At 38.2% G+C, this 22,162-nt stretch overlaps 1 long non-coding RNA gene across 2 annotated transcripts in view; it reads right to left on the reverse strand.

The window, feature by feature from the left end:
* The window catches only part of LOC138760740 (uncharacterized), a 45,978-nt gene that overhangs the window by 16,811 nt on the left and 7,005 nt on the right, over nucleotides 1–22,162 (reverse strand). For both annotated transcript variants that reach the window (XR_011355845.1, XR_011355846.1), the window contains exon 2: nucleotides 21,768–22,052. This is a non-coding gene — a long non-coding RNA (uncharacterized lncRNA). The remainder of the gene's footprint in view (nucleotides 1–21,767; nucleotides 22,053–22,162) is intronic.

Consider the following 22,162-nt stretch of genomic DNA (forward strand, 5'->3'; position numbering starts at 1 on the left):
AGATAATATTAAAATAGTAGGTCCATCAGAAGGGAAAGAAGACCCAGATGTGGCTCATTTTTTTCAAGATTGGATTCTTAAATTGAGCTGCTTTAAAATAATTCTTAAAATTTGGTAGTCTTAGTCCACCTTGATCAAATTTCTGGGGAACAGAATATATTTTTTACCAGTTTTGCTCAAGCAGAAGAATATGTTTGGAGTCTTCCTCAACCCTTAATTATTACAGACCTGATGCAATGAATTAGTTCTTTTTTTCTTTCTTTTATCTTGATTTCCTAAACTGGATGGAAGAATTTGGTGTTTTATTTCTTCCTTCATTATTCAATTAAATTAAGTGATTAAAGCTTATAATATTGAATATACCAATGTAGTTGGGAGGAGTGGGAGGTGTTGTTTTCTATGGGATTATGTGTGTATTTGTGACCTTGGTCAAAAGCCGTAAAATGGAGGAAATTAGTGTTGTTTTAGTCAACACTTATTGGGAGGGTTTTTCTTTGTATTGTTATAAAGTACAGTTGTGTGTGTGTGTGTGTGTGTGTGTGTGTGTGTGTGTGTGTGTGTGTGTGTGTGTGTGTGTGTGTGTGTGTGTGCACATATATATTATATATATATATATATATATATATATCTTTGTATTTTTGATTTTCTTTTTTGTCTTCTTTGGATTGCTGGAGGAGGTGCGTGCAGATGCATTGATTCCATTTATTGGATTGTGGGGTGGCCTGTGGGATGGAATGAGGGAGAGGGATTAATTAATATTTAGTTTGATGAGTAAAGTAATTAAATTTGTACATTTTAATGTTAATGGGTTAAACGGGTAAATAAAGAGAAAGAGAGTGTTAACATATATTTTAAAATGGGGAGTAGATATAGCTTTTTTTACAAGAAAGATATTTAACCAAAAATGAACATTGGAAATTAAACAGAGATTGTGTAGGATATGTGTTGCCTTCTTCATTTAATTCTAAAGCAAGAGGGATAGCAATTTTAATTTAAAAAAATCTTCCTATTAAGGTTCAAAATATTATTACAGACCCTGAAGATAGATATGTAATGATACATTATCAATATTTTTCAGAAATGTGGACACTTTTGAATTTGTATGATCCAAATATTGATGGTGAGATACTTTTAAAAATTTAGCAGAGGCACATGAAAATATTTTAATAGGAGGAGATTTTAATTTTTGTTTAGATCCTTTGTTAGATAGATCTACTCATCTAACAAGAAGAATGAAAGCTGCTAAAGCTACATTGGGTCTGATGAGAGATTTGAATTTGATTGATGTATGGAGAAAGATTATTCATTGTATTCTAATAGATTTGATTCTTATTCTAGAACTTATTTATTTTTGGTTTTCGCTCAAATACAAGGTAGAATTCTTGAAGCGGATTATAAGACAAGGATTTTATCTGATCATTCACCTTTGTTAATAACTTTGGAAATGCTTGACAAAGATAAATCGATATATAGATCGAGATTAAATTCTCTGACATTGAAAAGGAAAGATTTTTGTGACTTTGTTCAAAATCATATAACCATCTAACAATTACAGTACAGAAACAGGTCATATCGGCCCTTCTAGTACGCACCAATTTACGTGAAACTCCAACTAGTTCCACCTACCTATTCCCTGCCCATAACCCTCCAACCCTCTCACATCCATGTACTCATCTAACCTCTTCTTAAATGATAGAATTTACCCTGCCACAACTACCTGTTCCAGAAGGTCAATCCACTCAGCCACCACTCTTCAAGTGAAGAAGCATCCTCTTATATTACTTCTAAAATGTTGCTCCCTAACTCTTAACTTATGACCCCTTGTTCCAATCTCCCCTACCCTCAGGGTAAAGAGTCTATTCACATCTACTATATCTATTCCCTTCTTAATTTTAAATACCTTTATCAAATCCCCTCTTCAACCTTCTATGCTCCAGTGAATAAAATCCCAGTCTACTCAATCTTTCTCTGTATTCTAGATACTGCAATCCAGCCAGCATTTTAGTAATCCTTCTTTGCACCCTCTCTACCTCTTTTATATTCTTCCTATAATTTGGTGACTAGAACTGCACACAATATTCCAAACTTGGCCTCACCAATGCCTTAAACAGTTTCAACATCACCTTCCGGCTCCTATATTCAATGCTATGATTTATAAAGGCCAGCATACCAAAAGCCTTCTTCACCACCCTATCTACATGGGAATCTGCCTTCAAGGAATGATGAACCATTATTCCAATATCCTTCTGTTCCTCTGCATTCCTCAAAGCCCTCCCCTTCATTGCATACATCCTATTTTGGTTATTTTTCCCAAAATGAAGCACCTCACACTTATCTACATTAAACTCCATCTGCCACCTTTCAGCCCACTCTTCCAAGTAGTCCAAATCCTTCTGCAGTCCATGAAAACCCACCTCACTATCCACAACTCCCCCTATTTTTGTATCATATTAGAATATTTTGTGATACAAATTTGATTTTGATAAATGATAAATTTATTATACAGGATGCTTTAAAAGCATATTTCTGAGGGAAAATTATGATTTACATCTAAAATTAAAAAGGATTATATGAAAGAAGTATATCAATTAGAAAAAGAAATTACAGATTTAGAAAAAGATCCTCACAAGTCCGTTTCTGAAGACAAACGCAGATATTGATTAATAAAAAGCTTAATTATAATGCATTGTAAACTTATAGAACTGAGAAAGTTATTATTAGGATGAGGCAAAGATATTATAAATTGGGTGAAAGATCACATAAAGTTTTGACTTGGCAATTAACAGCGGAGCAAGCTTCAAGAATAATTAATGCAATAAAAAAGGATACTATGAAATTACATATAAATCTCAAGAAATAAATGAATCTTTTAGGAATTTTTATATGAAATTATATACTTCAGAATTTTTAGGATATGAAACTAAAATAAATGATCACAGATATTATTTCCTAGATTAAGTTTAGAAGAACAAGTTAAATTTGGTGCACAGTTTACAGAAGCAGAAGTAAGAGAAGAAATGAATTCTTTACATAGTAATAAAAGTCCAGGAGAATATGGTTTCCCATCTGATTTTTATAAAGAATTTAAGGATTTATTAATTCCTATATTTTTGCAAATATTGGATCAAGCTTCACAAACTTCTACTCTTCCAGAATCATTTTTGATGGCAATAATTACTGTGATTCCTAAAAAAGACAAAGATCCTTTGAAGCCTTCATCATATAGACCTATTTCATTATTAAATATAGATTATTAAATAGTAGCAAAAGTTTTGCAAATAGAATGAATAATTTTTTACCTAAATTCATTAATATGGATCAGACAGGGTTTGTTAAAAAAAGACAATCTTCAGAAAATGTAGTTAGATTGCTTAGCGAAATTCACTTATTGTAAAAAAGAGGTGATTTGAGTTTTGCAGGAATTCTAGATGCAAAAAAGGCATTTGATAGATTAGAATGGGATTTTTGTTTAAGGTATTAGAAAAGTTTGGGTTTGGATTTTTTTTTAAATTGGGTTAAAGCATTATATAATAGTCCTAAAGCTAAAGTAGTAACAAATGGACAGATATCTATGCCATTTAAATTAACAAGATCAAGTAAACAAGAATGTCCCTTGTCACCATCTTTATTTGCTTTAGCTATAGAACCGCTTGCCCAGATTATTTGCTCAGATTTACAAATTAAGGGCTTTACGGTAGGTCAAGAGGAACACAAAATCAGTTTATTTACAGATGATGTTTTAATATATTTGACAGAATCTGAGTCATCTTTACATAAGCCGCTTTCAGGTGGAACAGTTGGGAGAATGCAGCTCCAGAGCCAGCTGCGGGTGTGTGCGAAGCGACATTCAGGTGGCAGCACTGAAGGTGCTGTTCTGGTACCTGAAAGGTCCACAGCAGGGAGAGGCACCGCAGAGCAAATGCCAGCTCCTGTCGACCTTGGCTGTTGTCCCACCTGCTTTCAAGTGCCTAGGGGAGCGCTCAGAAGCGGAGAATACACCTACCCAAGGATGGTTGGGTAAGTACTCCTTGGGTCAGGGTTCTCTGCTTTCAGATGGCCTCCGAACAGCAGCATTTGGGTATTTTAGGTGGCTTTATGTTGAGGTATTCTGGCCACCTGAAAGTGGCTACTGATTATATGCCCAACTGGAAGATTATGGGAAAGTTTCAGGTTATTACATAAATTGGGCTAAAAGTCAAATTATGCCTTTGACAGTAGGCAACTACACCCAGTATCTGAGAGATATGCAGTTTAAATAGCCAAAGGAAGGTATTAAATATTTAGGAATACGTACAGATAAAAATTTATATAAATTTAATTAATTATCTTTACTTAAAAATATTGAATTTTAAAAATTGATAAATTTATCTATATCTTTAGTTGGAAAGGTGAATTATATAAAGATGAATGTATTCTCAAGGTTAACAATATCATTTTCAGTTTCCAATATTTATACTTCAAAAATTTTTTTCAATAAATTAATAAACAAATAAGGAAATTTCTTTGGAAAGGTAAAATGGCAAGAGTTTCTATAGAGAAGTTAACATGGGAATATGAATTAGGAGGACTACATCTCCCTAATATTAAGATTTTTTATTGAGTAGCACAGATGAGATTCCTTGCTTCTCTATTTGAAATGGGTTAGCATTGAACTGAATAAAATTAGAGAAATCAAATCCAAAGAATGTATATATCAAAATTGATGGTTGCTGATAATATAATGGATAAATATTGGGAGAATTTGGTAAGATTAGAGTGGGTTACTTACATACACGCATTTTAAAACAGGTCTTACTTGAAAGACAAAAGAATTCATATTCAGTGAACTTTATAGAAACAATGGAGAATGCTATGCACATTTCAGAGGTAGGTGCTAATTGAACCGACATCATGAAATGAATAGACCATTGACTTGGATTGGAGACAGGCTGGCTGGTTGATTAACTACAAGGCTTCTGACCTTTTTACAAAATGTTCACAGAAAGGTCACCCCTGGGTTTTGTTTATCTAAGACAACAGCTTGACCAAGAAGGAGAACTCCTGTGGTTTGCTGAAGAAGGTGGGGGTTTTTGCAAGTGAGAGAGTCACATGGGATTTCTAGCAATTGGGAGTTGGGGAGAGAGAGAGAGAGAGAGAGAGAGAGAGAGAGAGAGAGAGAGAGAGAGAGAGAGAGAGAGAGAGAGAGGGGGGGGGATGGGAGGAGATAAGCTCAACAACTTTTCTCAGCCAGTGTGTGTGGAACACTGAAAGCAGCTGAACAGTGAAAGCTGATTGGAAAAAGAAAGCTCCAGAGTGGTGGATGGCTGGGAGTGCTATCTGTCTGATGTTTCTCTTGGAATAAGTGGAACAGAACAGAACTCTGTGGTGTCCTAAAAGAAAGAGGTTACCACCTGGAGAACCCTGATGGGGCAAGTTTCATCAGTGAGACATTGAGGTACCTCAGTTGTGGAAATCCTGGAACAACAAATCTCTCTATGCAAACCCTACAAAAACCTTCCTGAGCAGTAAACAATTACCTTTCGATCACCAAAGCCTGGTGAACTTGATACATGTTAAATTCTGTGCACAGTATAAGAATTGCCTGCAACCAGAAAATTTGGAAGAAGGAGAAGTGAGATTGAACTGTGAACCAAAGAACTTTTCTTAAATTTACACACATATCATACACGTCGCTTAGAATGAGAAGGGGGTTAATTTAGGTTAGTTAAGTTAATAGAGATAAGTTAAAGTTTGATTCTATTTTCATGTTTAAAGTTAATTAAAAACAACTTTTGTTTAAATTACCATTTGTCTTGGTGAATATCTATTGTTGCTGGGTTTTGGGGTCCTTTGGGCTCATAACAATAAAGACACACTGCTATTGAAGCATTTACTCAACGTTTTGAATAAAATGAATCAAGATATTGGTGGAGGGTCTTTATCATCTAAAATGCCATTGATTAACCCTTTTTTGGTCTTTTCAAGATAATAATTTCTTAAATTTGTGGTATTGGTATTGTAAAGAAATTGTTAATGTGGAAGACTGCTATAAGAAAGGACAATTAATGTCATTTGAACAATTGAGGAACAAATATGATATACCACGTACTACTCTTTTTTGTTATTTTCAAGGAAGGGCATATTTGAGAGATAAATTAGGGTCAGCAATATTTTTGTCCAATTGTTCATATGTAGAACCTCTTATTAGAAGTGGGAATGTCAAAAAATGTATTTGTTTGATATATTCATTATTGCAATTAAAAACTCCTAAATTAGGATTTTATAGGTCTAGGCAGAGATGGGAAACAGATTTGAATATTATAATAGATCAAGAAAATTAAGAAAATTTATGTAGAGGTTCTATGACTAATAACTATTATTGTAAGGTAAAGATTAGTTCAATACAATTTTTTACATCAATTATATCTTACTCCACAGAAGTTGAATGGATTGAAATCAGATTTATGAGATCAATGTTTTAGATGTGGTGAGGATATAAGATAGTTCATACATTCAACATGGTCTTGTCCGAATGTGAGACCCTTTTGGATGTCTATAAGTAATTTATTGCAACAAGTTACAGGAACTGTTTTTCCATTAAATCCTGACCTATTTTTATTAGGAAATATTGAAGGCACAACTTCTAAATTGAAATTATCAATTTATAAATTGAAATTTGTTAAATTAGCATTAGCAGTTTTGAGAAAATGTATTGGAATTACTTGGAAATTGAATATATCTTTAACATTGCTAAGGTGGGATGATGAAATTTAAAGTTGTATCCCTTTGGGGAAAAAATCACTTATAATCTAAGAAATAAAATATTCTATGTTTTTACAAATTTGCCACCTATATAATCAGGTAATTGGATTAAATTCATAGTGATATTATTTTTACCCCTCTGGCCCTGCAGAATCTTCCTCTATTGCTTGTGTTAGAACTGATGAGTTGTGCTGCCTGACATCTCTCTCTCTGCAATCCAAGATTCTTCATGACTTTTCCTTTTTCTATCTTTTTATATATTATTTTTAGTTTTCAATTTGTATTTTTCTTCTTTTTTTGGGGTGGGAGGTTGGGTGGGAGGGAGGGGTTTTGGGGTGGGTTGAAAGCCATCATGTATGTAATCAATTTATTCTTTTTGGATATCTGTATATTATAATAATCATTGTTACTACATGTATGGAGAATTTTTAAAAAATATTAAAATAGGAGGCACATGTGGATATGTTAATGACTACTGTCCGCAGAAAACTTCGCAGATAGAAGTACAGAGGCTACATTGAAAGATGCAAACCATAGCAAAGGTGATAAGCTTTGGATCTTGGGCAGTTCCTTCACACCTCCACACTTTGCTCTTGCCATCATTCTGATACAGGTTAATCATGGTCTCATCTGTCCACAATACCTTTTTCCAGAATTCTGCAAGCTCTTTTAAATGCTTCTTGGCCTCTGTATTATAGTAAAAGCCTTACAAATGCAAAATTTAGAAGGTGAAGTAGATTTTTTTCTATCTATCTGTGTATTTATCATATTTATTTATACACTTGCCTTTCTATCACTCTGCTTAACCCTTCAATGAACTATTTTTCAGTCCATCTAATTATCTATGTCTACCTTTCTATCTCTCTACCTGTCAGTCTTACTAAATATCTATCTATCCATCTATCTATCCATCTTTTTGTCTATCTATCTTTCCTCTTTCCATCTGCCATATCTATAATCTCTAAATCCAAGTATATATTTGGACAACAATAAGGAATTTATATTATCCAGTAATTGTTGTTTAATTATTCCAAGTGCACAACAACCATATTATTGAAGACTGTAAGAATTTATTTACCACAGCAATAATTATCTACCAGAATGTTAGTGAATAGTCTCTGCAAGCTGTAGTTCAATTAGCAGCTGTGCTGTTCAGAGAAAGGAATGCAAGCATAAGCATGAGTAGAAGTCTGCTAAAACTAGGAGCTCTTGACAGTGCTAATACCCTTGTCATATGATAATCATTTGATCAGGCACAACATCAAGCAGTGGCGATAATTCACTTTGATTATCACTGTTCTATTTTTATTGGCATTTTAAGGCACAGATCAAAGCCCAAGGGCAAGAGGCATTTGATGGTGAATATCTTCTTGGTTATTAATCGAGATTAGGACAGCATCCGATTTCAGACTATTCAGGCTCATTACTGACAATACATTCCAAGCATTCAGATGGATACATTTGTCCCAGTTTTCTGTACATGCAAACTTATAGTTCTTTCTGCAGAGTAAATGTATCTCAGCTGTAGAATGGTTGGATGTTTCCTTCTGTAACTAAAATATCCTCTGATCTATCCTTCAAGCTCACATCTCCCCTTGCCAGTCATTTGATCCTACTTCACTTGATCTCTCTGTCGATGGAATTAAAAGCTGAATGTATCGCAGAAACACCATCCTTGGCAGTAATTATTTTCTTACACTAGCGGACTTATGTTTCAATAGAAGCCTAGGTGCCTTGTAAGCTTGTGAAGAAACTCCGTCAGTGCAGAAGCTCAATCTCTCCTCTGTGCATGCTTTGTTTCATAAAGATCTGAAATGACTAGCATCCTATCACTTTAAAGGGCTTTCAGGTTCTTTATGCTGAAAGGTTATTGGAGTCCAATTATGAACAATGAAAAATATTGGAAGAATTTTGTTTTCTCAACTATGTTGAGTATTAGCAGTGCGAATCTGTGAAGAGCAAAATACAATTTACTACAAGAACTCAGTGGTTGAGCAGTATCAGTGGGCAGCTACCAGTTTTCCAATATTACCAGCTATCTATCTATCCATCTATACCAAAAGTACTTTACTCACTCAAATGATGTCATTTTCAAGTTGGCTGTCGTTCGATCAATGCTGAGGTTAGAGATGTTTGCAAGCTACATCGATAATATGGATAAGGGGATTAAGCATAATATATCCAAAGCAAAAGAAAAATGCCTGTAGGACTTGGAAATCTAAAATAAAAACACAAATTCAGGAGATACTCTGCAATCATTTAGCATCTGTTTTGAGAACAACAATGTTATTATTACAGATTGATGACCTTTCATCAGAAATTTGCTGATCATTCAAAGCTGTGCAGGTGTATGGATGCAGAAGTAAATGAATGGGAAAGAACTATGTTGATGGGATATAATGTGGGAAAACATTGTCAAGTTTGGTTGAGAAAAATATAAAAGGCCAAGCATTTTTCAGATTGTGTGCATTTGATACTTGGTAATGTATATGAACCACTGAAGGTTAAAATGCAGATGTGGCAAGGAAACAATATAACCATATAACAATTACAGCATGGAAACAGGCCAATTTGGCCCTTCTAGTCCGCACTGATTCAAGTACCCTCACTTACCAGCACTCTGCCCATATCCCTCCATCCCCCTCCCATCCATATACTTATCCAACTCTTTCTTAAACAACAAAATTGACCCTGCCTTAACCACCTTTCCTGGAAGCCCATTCCACACAGTAATCACTCTCTGAGTAAAGAAGTTCCCCCTCATGTAACTCCTAAACCTTTGCCCATCAACTCTCAACCCATGACCTCTTGTATCCATCTCTCCTACTCTCAATGGGAAAAGCCTTTCCACATCAACTCTATCTATCCCTCTCATTATCTTAAACACCTCTATCAAATCCCCTCTCAGCTTTCTAATTTTCAAGGAATAAAGACCTAATTTGCTCAATCTTTTCTTGTATTCCAGATGCTGAAACCCAGGCAACATTTTTGTAAATCTTCTCTGCACTCTCTCTATCTTGTTAATATCCTTCCTTTAAATCGGTGACCAGAACTGCACACAGTACTCTAAATTTGACCTCACCAAATATGCTGGCATTTATCACAAGGAAATCTAGATACTGAAGACATATCACTAGAATTTACAATAAAATTGCATTTAGGTCTGAACCCCTTACCCAAAGAAGGCTAGAACAGTATTTGCAACAGATTCACCAGATTGATTAGTGGAGTGTGTTTTATCCTTTTACGATACCTAAACTCGCTAGAGTTTAGAAGAATATAAGGTTACCTCATTAAAATATATAAAATTATTTCAGGGCATGAGAGCATAAATGCAGGGATGATGTTTCCTTTAAGTGGAGTATCTAGAAACAAGGGGTCACGGTCTCAAAATTAGGGGTCAACCATTCAGAACTGAGGTGAGAAGAATTTTCTTCATCGCATCTTATTTCTTATGTTCTTGTGTTTTTTTTTAAAAGGAAACAATCCACTTCAGTTTTCAAAGTCGAATATTAAACTTTCAAATGTAATTTTTTAAAATATAGATCATTGCCCGGGAATTGTCAACAGGCTAATTAATTGCAAAGAAATTGATCTTGGTAACAGAGTATTGCAGAGAAAGATGAAGGGTAAACCCCTGTCTAGAATCAGTTAGTGCTATAATTCTGCGATGGTTGATTTTGAGTCTGTTGTAATTCACAGCATTTCAAATGACAAACTGGATGATAGCTGTTGATATACCATGTTGTCTGATGACCTCAAGCAACAAAGAAAGAACAAGCATGGGGAATATGGTGACAAATAAAGAGATCTGGATTAAGTGGACATGGACCTGAACATGGACAAAGATTTTAGTAGAGACAAATATGAGGTTCTACAGATTTCAACAGGATTGTGAAACCATATACAAAACAGAAAGGGCTACTTTGATTAGCTAGAGCCACTATCCAACGATAGAAACATCGACATGATAAAAAATCTGCTCCCTGATTTCATTGTTCTTATTCTTGGGTCATAAAGTCATATCTTGCTGATTTGACTTTGGCACTTGGAAATTTTGGACAATGATGGAATTAGACTAAAAGAGTGAAAATTGAATGAATCAAAGCAAATTACAATTTCCATGCAATCTCATACATAAGGAAACATGGGAGCAGAAAGAGGCCATTTAGGTCTGCTGTACCATACTGCCATTTAATGAGATCATGGCTAATATATGAGCTGACTTCATACTTGTCTTTGCCTTATTTCCCTTAATAACTTTTACTAATAGAAATCCATGAAACTGGGGGGGCGTGGCAAGATGGCGTAGGGAGCGGATGTGCATTCCCGATCTCCCCCAGGCAGTTATATAAATACCCGTTTTAAGAATATTTCTTTTCTGTTAAAAGTCTTTGTTTTGTTTATCAATTGTTTTTAGTTTAAAATGGCAACAAAGATTAAGGAAAATAGAGTTCAAATACAGAACAAAACTACACTCGCCGACTTTGGAAGAAACTCGGCCTACTTGCCCAGACAGAACCACGGAGTCAAGGCTGGAATTTTCTTAAGAACGGAGCTCATTAATTGGACTGTCGGATAAGCTGGTCTTGGACACCCCTCTGAAAGATGGTGATGAATATTGATTTGAAATGTTTTATGAGGATAAATTGCAGTAATTGGCATTGGTTGCCCGTGAGTTTTAAAAATCCAGATAACATTAAAGTTTATTAGTGACTTTTTTTGGATGGAATATCGAAAGGATGAATTTATTATCTATAAATACAGAACAAAATTACATTCTTTGACTTTGGAAGAAATTTGACCTATTTGCCCAGACAGAGCCGGAGTTGGTGCTGGAATTTTCTCAAGAACAGAACTTATTAAAGTTGATTTCGGACTCCTTTTTGAAAGATGGCGACGAATGTTGATTTGAAATATTTGAAATATTTTCTGAAGATAAACATATATATGGAACTCCTTGACCTGCAATAAGGTTTATCAGTGATTTTTTTTTGGATGGAATATTGGAAGAGTGAATTTATTATCTGTGAGTATGCATACATTGCAAACAGATTTTAATAGTTTTGAAAAGGTTTTTTTTAAACTAAACAACAAGATCAGTTTAATATTGAGAAAATTGGAAAAAACGGAAACTTTATTATTAAATTTGGAAATTCAGTAGAAAGAAACTATGAACAAGATTGATGATTTATAAAATTAAAGTCGAAGGAGCAATGTCCAAGAAGAGTTAAAAATTTTGAATAAGTTTTTCTTGAAAATAAACAATAATTTCAACTTAACATTGAGAAGATTGACAAAGTGGAAAATTTGGTATTAAATTGGGAAACACAAAAGAAAGAACTTATGAATAACATTGATGCTTTAGAAGATCAAGACCGAAGGAATTATGTTCAAGAAAATTTTAAAAGATTTGAAAAAAACTTTTTTTGAAAGTAAGCTACAAATTCAACTTGAGACTGAGAAGAATGGAAGATTCGGTGTTGAACTGGGATGTTCAGAGGTGTTTTAATTCAGTGGATGAAATTCAGGAAGACTTGAAAAAAAAATTTAAAAAAAACTTTTATTGATTGTAAACAATGTTTAACTCAGTGTTGGGAGGGTGGAAAGGGTGCAAAATTTAATATCAAGTTTGGATTTTCAAAAAAAAGAGTTTATGAATAAGATTGGTTAAATTGATGGACCGGGGTTTTATGGATATAAGAAATGATGATTTTTCGGTTTATACGTGTATTTTGTCTGCCTGGGGGGGGGAGCGGGTGGTATTTCTGCTCCCGAAAGTCATATGCTACTTGTGGTTTATACCACACCCATTTGGGTTTTTGGGAATTAACCACCACAAGGTGGTTTCCTAAGGGGTTAGGGGAGGTGGGGGGGGTGAAAATTTGAAAATTATTTAGTATCTATTATGTAATATTATACTAAGTCAATTTGAAATGAATGTATGGAGATACTATAAATAAATTTCAAAAAAAAAGAAATCCATGAAACTCAGATTTAAAATTTACAATTAACATTGGATCAATTTCCACTTTTGGTAGAAAGTTCTAAGTTCTGTCATTTTTGCATGTTAAAGTGTTTGCTGTCTTCCTTCCTTTTATATTTTATCTATTTCACCTTGTCTTAGATTCATCAGACGGCAAATAGAACTTTTTTCTATTTTTGTTATCAAAATCCCCTAAAACTCTTTAATTTTCCAAATTCTAAGAAGTTCATCTCTAGTTTGTACTAAATTTTTCCATAATTTAATCCTTGAACCCCAGTTATCATTCTGATAAAGCTCTGCTGAATTCCCTTAAAGGCCAATGTGATGCCTAGTGTGGTCTAACTTGGATTTACCCCATCATACATGGTATTTTATCTCTTCTATTTATGATCTCTAGATTTTTATTAGCCTTTTTTTGCACCTGTCCATTATATTATAAAAATAACACAGAAATGCTGGAGGAACTCAGTAGGTCTTACAGCGTTCATTGGACGTAAAGATATATAACCAACATTTTGGGCATGAGCCCTTCTTCAAGATATATTGTAATGACTTTTTAATGGTTTTCCATAGATGTAGACTAGTTCCCTATATGTAGAATCAGCAAAATAAATTGCTCCAGGCATCCCATAAATGTGTGACAAGTCCCTGTGAAAACAATATTATTTCTTTTGCTATCTTTATTCTTTCAAAGGACTGCTCGACACTGGGGTGAGAAGGCCAGGGCTATTAATGGACAAAGTTTATCTCTTTTTCTTTAGGTATTTAATTGAGTATTCAATTAAGTATTTAAAAGCTTCCTCTGAACTTGCAAATGGTCCTAGTACAAAATGCACTGGTGCCACTGATTATCGTTCTGTGCAGGTTAATTTGAAGTTTGTGGATCAAACATGAACATCTCAGTGTGTGAAGAATGGTGCTTAATCCTCCAGCCCCTGGGTAAATAGTATAGAAGCGAGGGTTTTATAACAAAAAAAGATAAAAGATCAACCAAAAGTATCCAATCACCAGCAACTTTAAAGAAACTGTTGTTTATCCACAAAGAGCGAATTGTAACCAGGCCACAATGAACTATGCACCCAACATTCTTTTCCACTTATATGAGTTTTGTCCTATTGCTCAAGGTATTTTAAATAAAGTGGGTAATATAAGATGGCAGTTGCACTGCAAAAAAATGAAGTTGTAAAATGTATTAACAGACCAATAAAAGTGCTTTGTGGCATTCTGGCTAGGGTTTCAGGAAAATTACAGATAAGTTTTGAGATACAATAATGGGAGGTTGTCAGATGATACACTGCAGGATTTCTTTAAAAGAAGGGGTCAAGATTATATCCTACAGGCCATAAATGTGATACTTTATCTCTAAAGACTTGGCTGTGAGTACAGTAAAGATTCCATTGTTTTTGTTAACCTGTTAACCTGTTGAATATCTGGATTAAATGCCAAGATATAATTTTTCATGCAAAGTGCCATGTGCTGTATAATACTAGTTACAGAAGCAAAATAATGCCAGAAATCTGAAATTAAAGTGAATATGCTGGAAACATTCTGCAGTTCATATTTTATGGAGAAAAAGGCAGAGTTAATGTTTTATGTCAATGCCTTGAGTTTTTTTGTGTTATTTTATTTTCTATTCCAGTTCAAAAATTGTTATTGTTTTAATATTTAAAGGTCTTTCATCAGAATGAGGACAAGTTACAGTTTTAAGAATTCAAGACATGGAGAAGATTTATAAAAGGGGGGGGGGGGGTCGAAGAACAAAAATGAGAAGTTGGGAGGCAGAAGAAATTAATTGACAGAAGAGTTGATAGCATAGAGAGAAGGAATATACCGACTGTACAAATAAAGAAACAAAAAGTGAGCCTGGAGAAAGTGGGAATAGTAATATTATTATTGAAAATTGTCGATTCTGTCTTTTCACAGCAATTCCACGTAGACATGGCACTAAATCGAGGATTTTCCTTGCCTCTGTTACTCATTGTTTCTCAATGGCCACTTTTACAAAATCTATTAGTATCCTTCCAAATGTTTGCATTCAGCTGACTTTGAAACCATTCAGACCACAGGATAAAAGCCTCTGCCAAGAGCATGCACAGTTGTAGCAACTGCCGGGAAAATGTTCAAGTTCCCCAGATGTATACACAGCTGCCGAAAGACAAATTTCTTCCTGATGTAAGCGTCCCACCACCACATGTCCTATACCCATACTGGTCATCGAGTTATGCATGTTCACCTCACTATTACAGCCATTAACACTGAAAGCTTGCTGGTCTGTCAATCCACATCAAAAGCAGATGCTTGTGTCATTTTAAGGACTCAGTAATATGCATGATGGAATTGTTTTTTCCTGCTTCTACCATTGTAGCGTGACTGATACACTCAGAGACAGGTGAAGTGTACAAACATGCTTTTAATAGCTTACAATCAATGGCCAGTAGACACAATAATCCTCAGGTGAATCTGAGGGTAAGGCGGGAAAGCCAGTGTTTATATTGGGGTAGGTGAGGGTGGAGCCAGGGGAGGGGCCAGACATCTAAACAATACACAGACAGTGAATTGAGCCTGTGGGGAGAAAAACAGACTATTCATTCAAAAAAAACTTAGTACTTTACAAATATTTACAAGTCTGTCAGGGGTTCTGGTAATTCTGGTCATGTGCTGCAGTACTGGAGGACTTTGGGCTTCCTGAACCTTCTGGATCCCCTGTGGAGTACATGGTCATTGGGTCTTGCGGGCTCCAGCTCAGGTCGTGGGGTGGATTTGTCCACTTCCAGAGCAGTGTTCTCCGGGACTCTGAGTGGGGTACTTGGTAGTTCCTGGCTCACTTGAGACAATGGATCCTCAGTTCTGGCAGGTGCCCTCTCTGCCATCAGGGTTTGCTACATAGGCATACATTGGGTTGGTGTGCAGCTGATGGACCCTCTCGATTAGGGGGTCTGTCTTGCTCCTCCTCACATGTTTTCTCAGCAGGACTGGCCCTGGCGCCATCAGCCAAGCTGGGAGAATAGTCCCAGATATGAATTTCCTCTGGAACATAAACATAAGCTCATAAGGAGTTGCGCTGGTCGCTGTGGAGAGGAACAACCTTATGGAGTGGAGTACGATGAGTAGGACTTCTTGCCAGTGCAAGTCTGGAAGGACTTTGGATCGGAGACCCAATTTCATGGCCTTCCATACAGTCACATTCTCTTTTTCAACTTATCGGTTCCCCTGGGGATTGAAGCGAGTCGTCCTGCTTGAGGAATGCCCCTTGTGAGCAGGTACTGGCATAGCTCTTCGCTCATAAATGATGAGCCCCGGTCACTGTGGATATAGCTGGGATACCTGAACAGGGTGAAAATAGAGTGGAAGGCCTTGATGACTGGTGGTGGTCATGTCTGGGCAGAAGGTGGCGAACAGAAAAAGTGAATACTCGTCGATAACATTGAGAAGTACACGTTTCCGTTGGTGGAAGGCAGGGGACCCTTGAAATCGACACTGAGTCATTCGAAGGGGCGGGATGCCTTTATCAGGTGCGCTTTGTCAGGGCGGTAGAAATACAGCTTGCACTCCACGCAGACCTGGGAGGACCTGATCACCTCCCTGATGATCTCCCTGATGTCCTAAATGGAGTAGGGCAGGTTGCGTGACTTGACAAAATGAGCCATGTGAGTGATGCCTGGACGGCAAAGCTCATCGTGCAGTGACCGCAACTGTGCAGAGGCACAGCTTCCTCTTCACAGGGCATCTGGAGGTTCATTGAGAGTACCTGGCCAGTATACTATATCGTAACTATAAATGGAGAGCTCAATCCTCCACCTAGCGATCTTATCATTCTTTATTTTGCCCCCTTTTGCATTATTAAACATAAATGCCACCGATCGCTGGTCAGTGAGCAGTGTAAATTTTCTGCCAGCCAGGTAGTGCCTTCAGTGCCTAATAGCTTTTACAATGTCTTGAGCCTCTTTCTCCACAGATGGGTTCTGAAGCTCATGGCCTTGTAGGGTGTGGGAGAAAAAGGCAACCAGCCTCCCCACCTGGTTAAGGGTAGAGGCCAGAGTTACATCAGAGGCATCGCTTTCCACCTGGAAGGGTGCTTTCTCATCCACCACGTGCATGGTTACCTTTGCAATGTAGCTCTGAATAGAGTTGAAAGCTGCATGGGCTTCAGCCAACAATGGGAGAGAGGTGGACTTTAAAAGGGGGTGGACTTTATCTGCCTAGTGAGGGACCCATTGGGTGTGGTAGGAAAAGAAGCCCAGGCACCTCCTTAAAACTTTCATGGTTCTCGGGATCGGGAGGTCTAACAGGGAGTGCATTCAATCGGGGTCAGTGCCAATGAAACCATTCTCCACCACATAGCCCAGGATCGCCAGACATTTTGTCTGGAACACACACTTACTGGAGTTGAACGTGAGGTTTAAGGCCTTGGCCATGTGGAGAAACCTCTGGAGGTTGGCATCATGGTCTTCCAGACAGTGTCCACAAATGGTGACATTGTCAAAATAAGGGAAGGTGGCCTTCAACCCGTACTCATCGACCATTTTGTCCATCTGTCTCTGGAAGACTGAGACCCATTGGTGATACCAAAAGGGAACCTCCGTGACTGATAGAGCCGTCCATCTGCCTCAAATACTGTCCTCAGAATGGATCGGTAACTGATAGAATGCAGCTTTCAGGTCGATGGTCAAATAGACCCAATACTGCACAATTTTGTTTACCATGTCTGAAATTCGAGGGAGGGAGTACACGTCCAGGAGTGTGAAACGATTAATTGTTTGGCTATAGTCAATCAATAGCCTGGACTTTTCTTCCCCTTTCACGACTACCACCTGGGCTCTCCATGGAATGTTGCTAGGTTCAATGATGTTTTCTTTGTGCAGCTGCTGTGTCTCAGCTCTGATAAATTCCTGGGACCCCCCCTGGGACCCCCCCCCCACCCCCCACACACACTGTAATGCCTACTCTTTGTAGCTATTGACTTGCAATCAGGAGTCAGGTTCAGAAACAGTGAGGGAAGAATCAATATTTATGGTGGAGAGACCACATGTGGTGCCCGGCTTTTGGGACCTTCCGTTCCGCACTGTGATTGGAGGAAGAGGGCCAGAGTGAGTGGTCACACTTTTAAGGTGACACAGAAAGTCCAGGACCAGCCACACAGGAGCACACAAATTCTTCAGTACATATAATCGGAAATTACAAAATCCCCCCCCCCTCCCCCATTACAGTTAGAGGCACTATACAATACCCCATGGATCATTGCAGAGTGCGAGTGTGAAGCTAAAAAAAATGATAGTCCATCGGGTACACTTTTAAGTTGTACCACAGAGCAGTTGCAGAGTTTCTAAATCTCTCGGTGGGGCGAGTGTCTACCAAGCAATCAGTCAAATTTCTGTTTACCCTCTCCTCCATCAGTGAGTTATTCAATTGGTGAGGTATTTCCTGATCCAGGATGACCAATGCCAGTGCTCCGGAAACCCCATCGCTCCCGAAGCTGATGTCAACTCTCTCCTCTTGGCCCCCAAGCAGACAAGGTGGTGTCGACCACGAGGTGCTGCAAGATAGCTGCCCTCCATCTTGATCTGACGATGAACTAGGTGGCGCCGACCTTGAGGCATGGCAAGATGGTCACCGCAATGCTTCACTTCCAGTGCGGGTCCCGCCACGAGGCATGGCAAGAAGACACTGGCAGCGAACAGCATGGAGAGGCAGGGGCCGGTCCTTCGGGATTCGGCCACACGTCGAGTGATGATTCGGGGGTTGCACACAAGGTCACCCTCTTTGGGTTCCCTTTAGTCTGCCAGACCTTCACCCAGTGCCCTCGCTTCCCGCATCCAGTACACACAGAGTCCTTTGCAGGGCTTCAGGAGCAGGGGTGCTCTGCCTGTCCACAGAAGTAGCATCCTCAATCGCGTGTGGTCTCAGTGCTCAGCTCTGGGGTTGCAGGAGTCACAGGCACCCCAATGACTTGGTCCTTTGATAAGACACCTCTTTTGCCCGTGAGGTCACCAGCTCCCAGTTGGACCTGCTCAAGCACTTTCACCAGCTCCAGGGTGCTGGCCAAGTCTTTCTTCCCCAACTCCAGCAGTCACTGCCTCACGTACCTTGACCTCACTCCTGCCACGAGGGTGTCCCGGATTTGTTCCTCCTCTCTCACCCCAGCCATGGCCACATCATAGTGGCATTTTCTGGTCAGGGCCCACAGTTCAAGAACATAGCCATTCAGCAACTCCCCCAGATGCTGCCAACATTGAGTCAGTGCCTCGCCAGCACATCATTCTGGTGCCTCATGTAGAGGGCGTTCAAGCCTTCTATGGCCGACTCTTAGGTAGCACAGTCTGATGATAGCAGACCCTTTGGGGCTGAGTCAAGAAAGAAGTGCAGATCTCTGGAGCCCATCCAAGTTGAAGATGTCATATGTCGCTATCAGGTAGGACTCAAAGCACTCCAGCCAGTAGGTGAATTCCTCTGGGGTCTCAGGGGACTGAGGGTCAATCTGGAGCATGCCTGGCTTCAGCAGGGCTTCCAACCTGCTTCAAAGTAAGCTAGTAAAATTCTAGCACAACTGAATGCACTCAGCTACAAGTGAGGAGTACAAACACGCTTTTAATAGCTTACAACCAATGGCCTGTAGACAATAGTCCTCAGGTGAATCTGAGGTAAGGCGGGGAAACCAGGGTTTATACTGGGGTAGGTGAGGGAGGAGCCAGCCATCTGAACTACACACAGACAATGAATTCCAGTTCACTGCAACCATAATATACACCAGTAACTTCACAAACAGCAGAACCTTCTACAGTGACTGGCATTCCATCCAAATTTGTGAAGACGTGGTAACTTTTGGCACTCCAACCAATCTGAGGAGTTCCCAGAAATGTATATTGGCACCTTCAGGAACAACATTTTACCACCAGGCATCTCTCATTGTGAAAACCATGCTAGTCTTCATTATTGTAAGTGTCAAACAACTAACAGTACAAGAGAAATTGATTTTGAAGATAAAAAATATATTTTTTTAAATTCAATTAATTGCTGCTTATATTTGGCCACATGTCTCTAAATGTCAGTGCTGGCTTGAACTTTAAATAACAAGCAGATGGAGGATTATGAAAGAGAAAAGTCACATCCCCTTCGAAAAGTAACTTCAACACATCTCAGAATGAGTATGAATGTGAATTTTAATGGAAGTTGATGTTATTGATGGTGCATGAGAGATGAAAATCAGGTGACTTTCAGCTTAGCAAGTAAGGTAACAATGGGTAAGATTGCATAAGGGAAGGCTTTAAGTCTTGAAAAAATAGAATTGACAAAGCTCTCTAAAATAAAGCACATTAGATTACTTACTCTCACTGATTAGTTGTCTATTTTAAAGGCTAACATTGTGTATTAAACTGTTGTATTAAAATTTGGTTGATAAATGCAAACATCATTTTAATGAATCAAAATATTTCTTGATCTTCAAAATCATTTTCACTGTTAAAGTGTTTGACACTTGCAACAGTAATGACCCCCAACAGAGATACCAGAGAATCGTGTTTTCGGATACTGCCTGATGAATTCCACAGGGATTCTTGGTCATGGTCTCAGAGGCCAAAAAAATAACACAAATATCACAAAATGAAGGGATGAAAATTGTCACTCATTGTAAAAGAGACATCTGGCTAGTTGACTAGGAAGTTTAAATTAGATCTTGCCATTGACCTTGGCAGTGTCCTGGTTTCTCAGATCCACCCTATCTCCCAACTCCTGCTCCCTTTCTGTTAACCTATTTTTAACTGGAGCCATATCAAGAAAATAGTAAGGCCTTCAACTCTATTCGGAGGCCTTCAACTCTATTCGGAGCTACATTGCAACCTCCACAACATTGACTTGCTGTAGTTGTCCACAGTTCACTTCATCCTCGGCCAAATACTTTTTCTTCCTCTGCAAGCATAGCACTTTGCCTTTTCCATCCTAGTACATTCCTTTTAAACCCATTGCACCTATGTACTTGGAGTCAAGTAAAAATTACAGTTGAAATTTGATTTTGTTTAGATTATAAACAAATATTCTATGAGCAAACAATGAGGAGCTGAGGGACTCAGCAGGCCAGGCAGCATCCATGGAGAGAAATAGTCCATTAATGTTTCAGTTCAGATCGTTTATTAAAATCCTGGGCTGGGACCTGAAGCATTGTCTGATCATTTCTCTCCATGGAAGCTACCTGACCCACTAAGTCCTGCTTAATTTTCATTGTTAGCTCAGAGATTCCAGATGTTTTTCTCAGATTTCTCTGGCTTCCATTAAACCTCCCCACCCCCCTCCACTTCTTCTCACATTGCCTTCCTCTAGCTCTGTCTCTCTCCCTTTTCCTTGCCTCCTTTTGCACAAACATGATAAATTCATACCTTTTCCCTTATCATACCCAATTCAGCATTGTCTGATTCTGAGATTTCCTACTTGTGGCTCGTTCTTCTTATTCCCCGAAGAAGGACTCAGGCCCAAAATGGCAGCAATATATCTGCTTTTTTTTTGGATGCGGGAAAGACCGGCTGAAATCCTCCAGAAATTCTGTGTTTTTTTTAACTACAATCGCAGCATCTGCAGACATTTGTATAGTTGATGCACTGCAAAATCTCTTCAAGGGATCCCTACACTGAAGAAGTTCTCCACCTCTCTTCGAAGTGAGTTCTATGAGTGTCTCTCTCTCTGCTCCCATCTGCACTCCCTGCTGCTCTCAAGTCAAGTCACCTTTATTTATTGTTCATACCATGCTCACACAGTAAATATGAGATAGCTTATCTCCAGGACCACAGAGCACATTTACATAAATCTAAGTTAGAATAGAAGTTAAACACATTCAAAATATTAAAATATTAAGATATATATGGCACAATCCATGTACACTATCCAAAGATATTCTGGGAATTCGGGAGTATGATGGCTTGGGGGATAAAGCTGTTGCCCAATATGGACATAAGAGCCCAAGTGATGCACTACCTCCTACCAGATGGTAGAAGGGAGAACAGTTAACATGAAGAATATGTGGAGTCCTTCACAATGTTTATTGCTTTTCACCTACATTAACAAATGCTACAGATGTCCTTCATGATAGGATGAGACGCCCCCCAATGATCTTTTCCGCTGACTTCACTATCCTCTTCAGGGTCTTGAGGTCCAAATAGGTACAGCTTCCAAACCAGGTGGTGATGCAGTTGTGCAGGATGTTCTCGATACATCCTTTGTAGAATGTAGTGAGGATGGAGGGTGGGAGATGAACTTTCCTCAGCCTTCACAGGAAGTAGAGCCGCTGCCGGTCTTTCTTGGCTATGGAGCTGGTGTTAAGGGACCAGGTGAGATTCTCTACCTGGAAAGACATTAAGATCTTTGTGAACACATCAGACAATAAAACATGCATAATATCATTTTTTAAATTGCCATAACCTAAGAAATATATAAGTTGCTGAAAGATAGGTC

Source organism: Narcine bancroftii, chromosome 4 (assembly GCF_036971445.1).
Source record: "Narcine bancroftii isolate sNarBan1 chromosome 4, sNarBan1.hap1, whole genome shotgun sequence".
NCBI lineage: Eukaryota > Metazoa > Chordata > Chondrichthyes > Torpediniformes > Narcinidae > Narcine > Narcine bancroftii.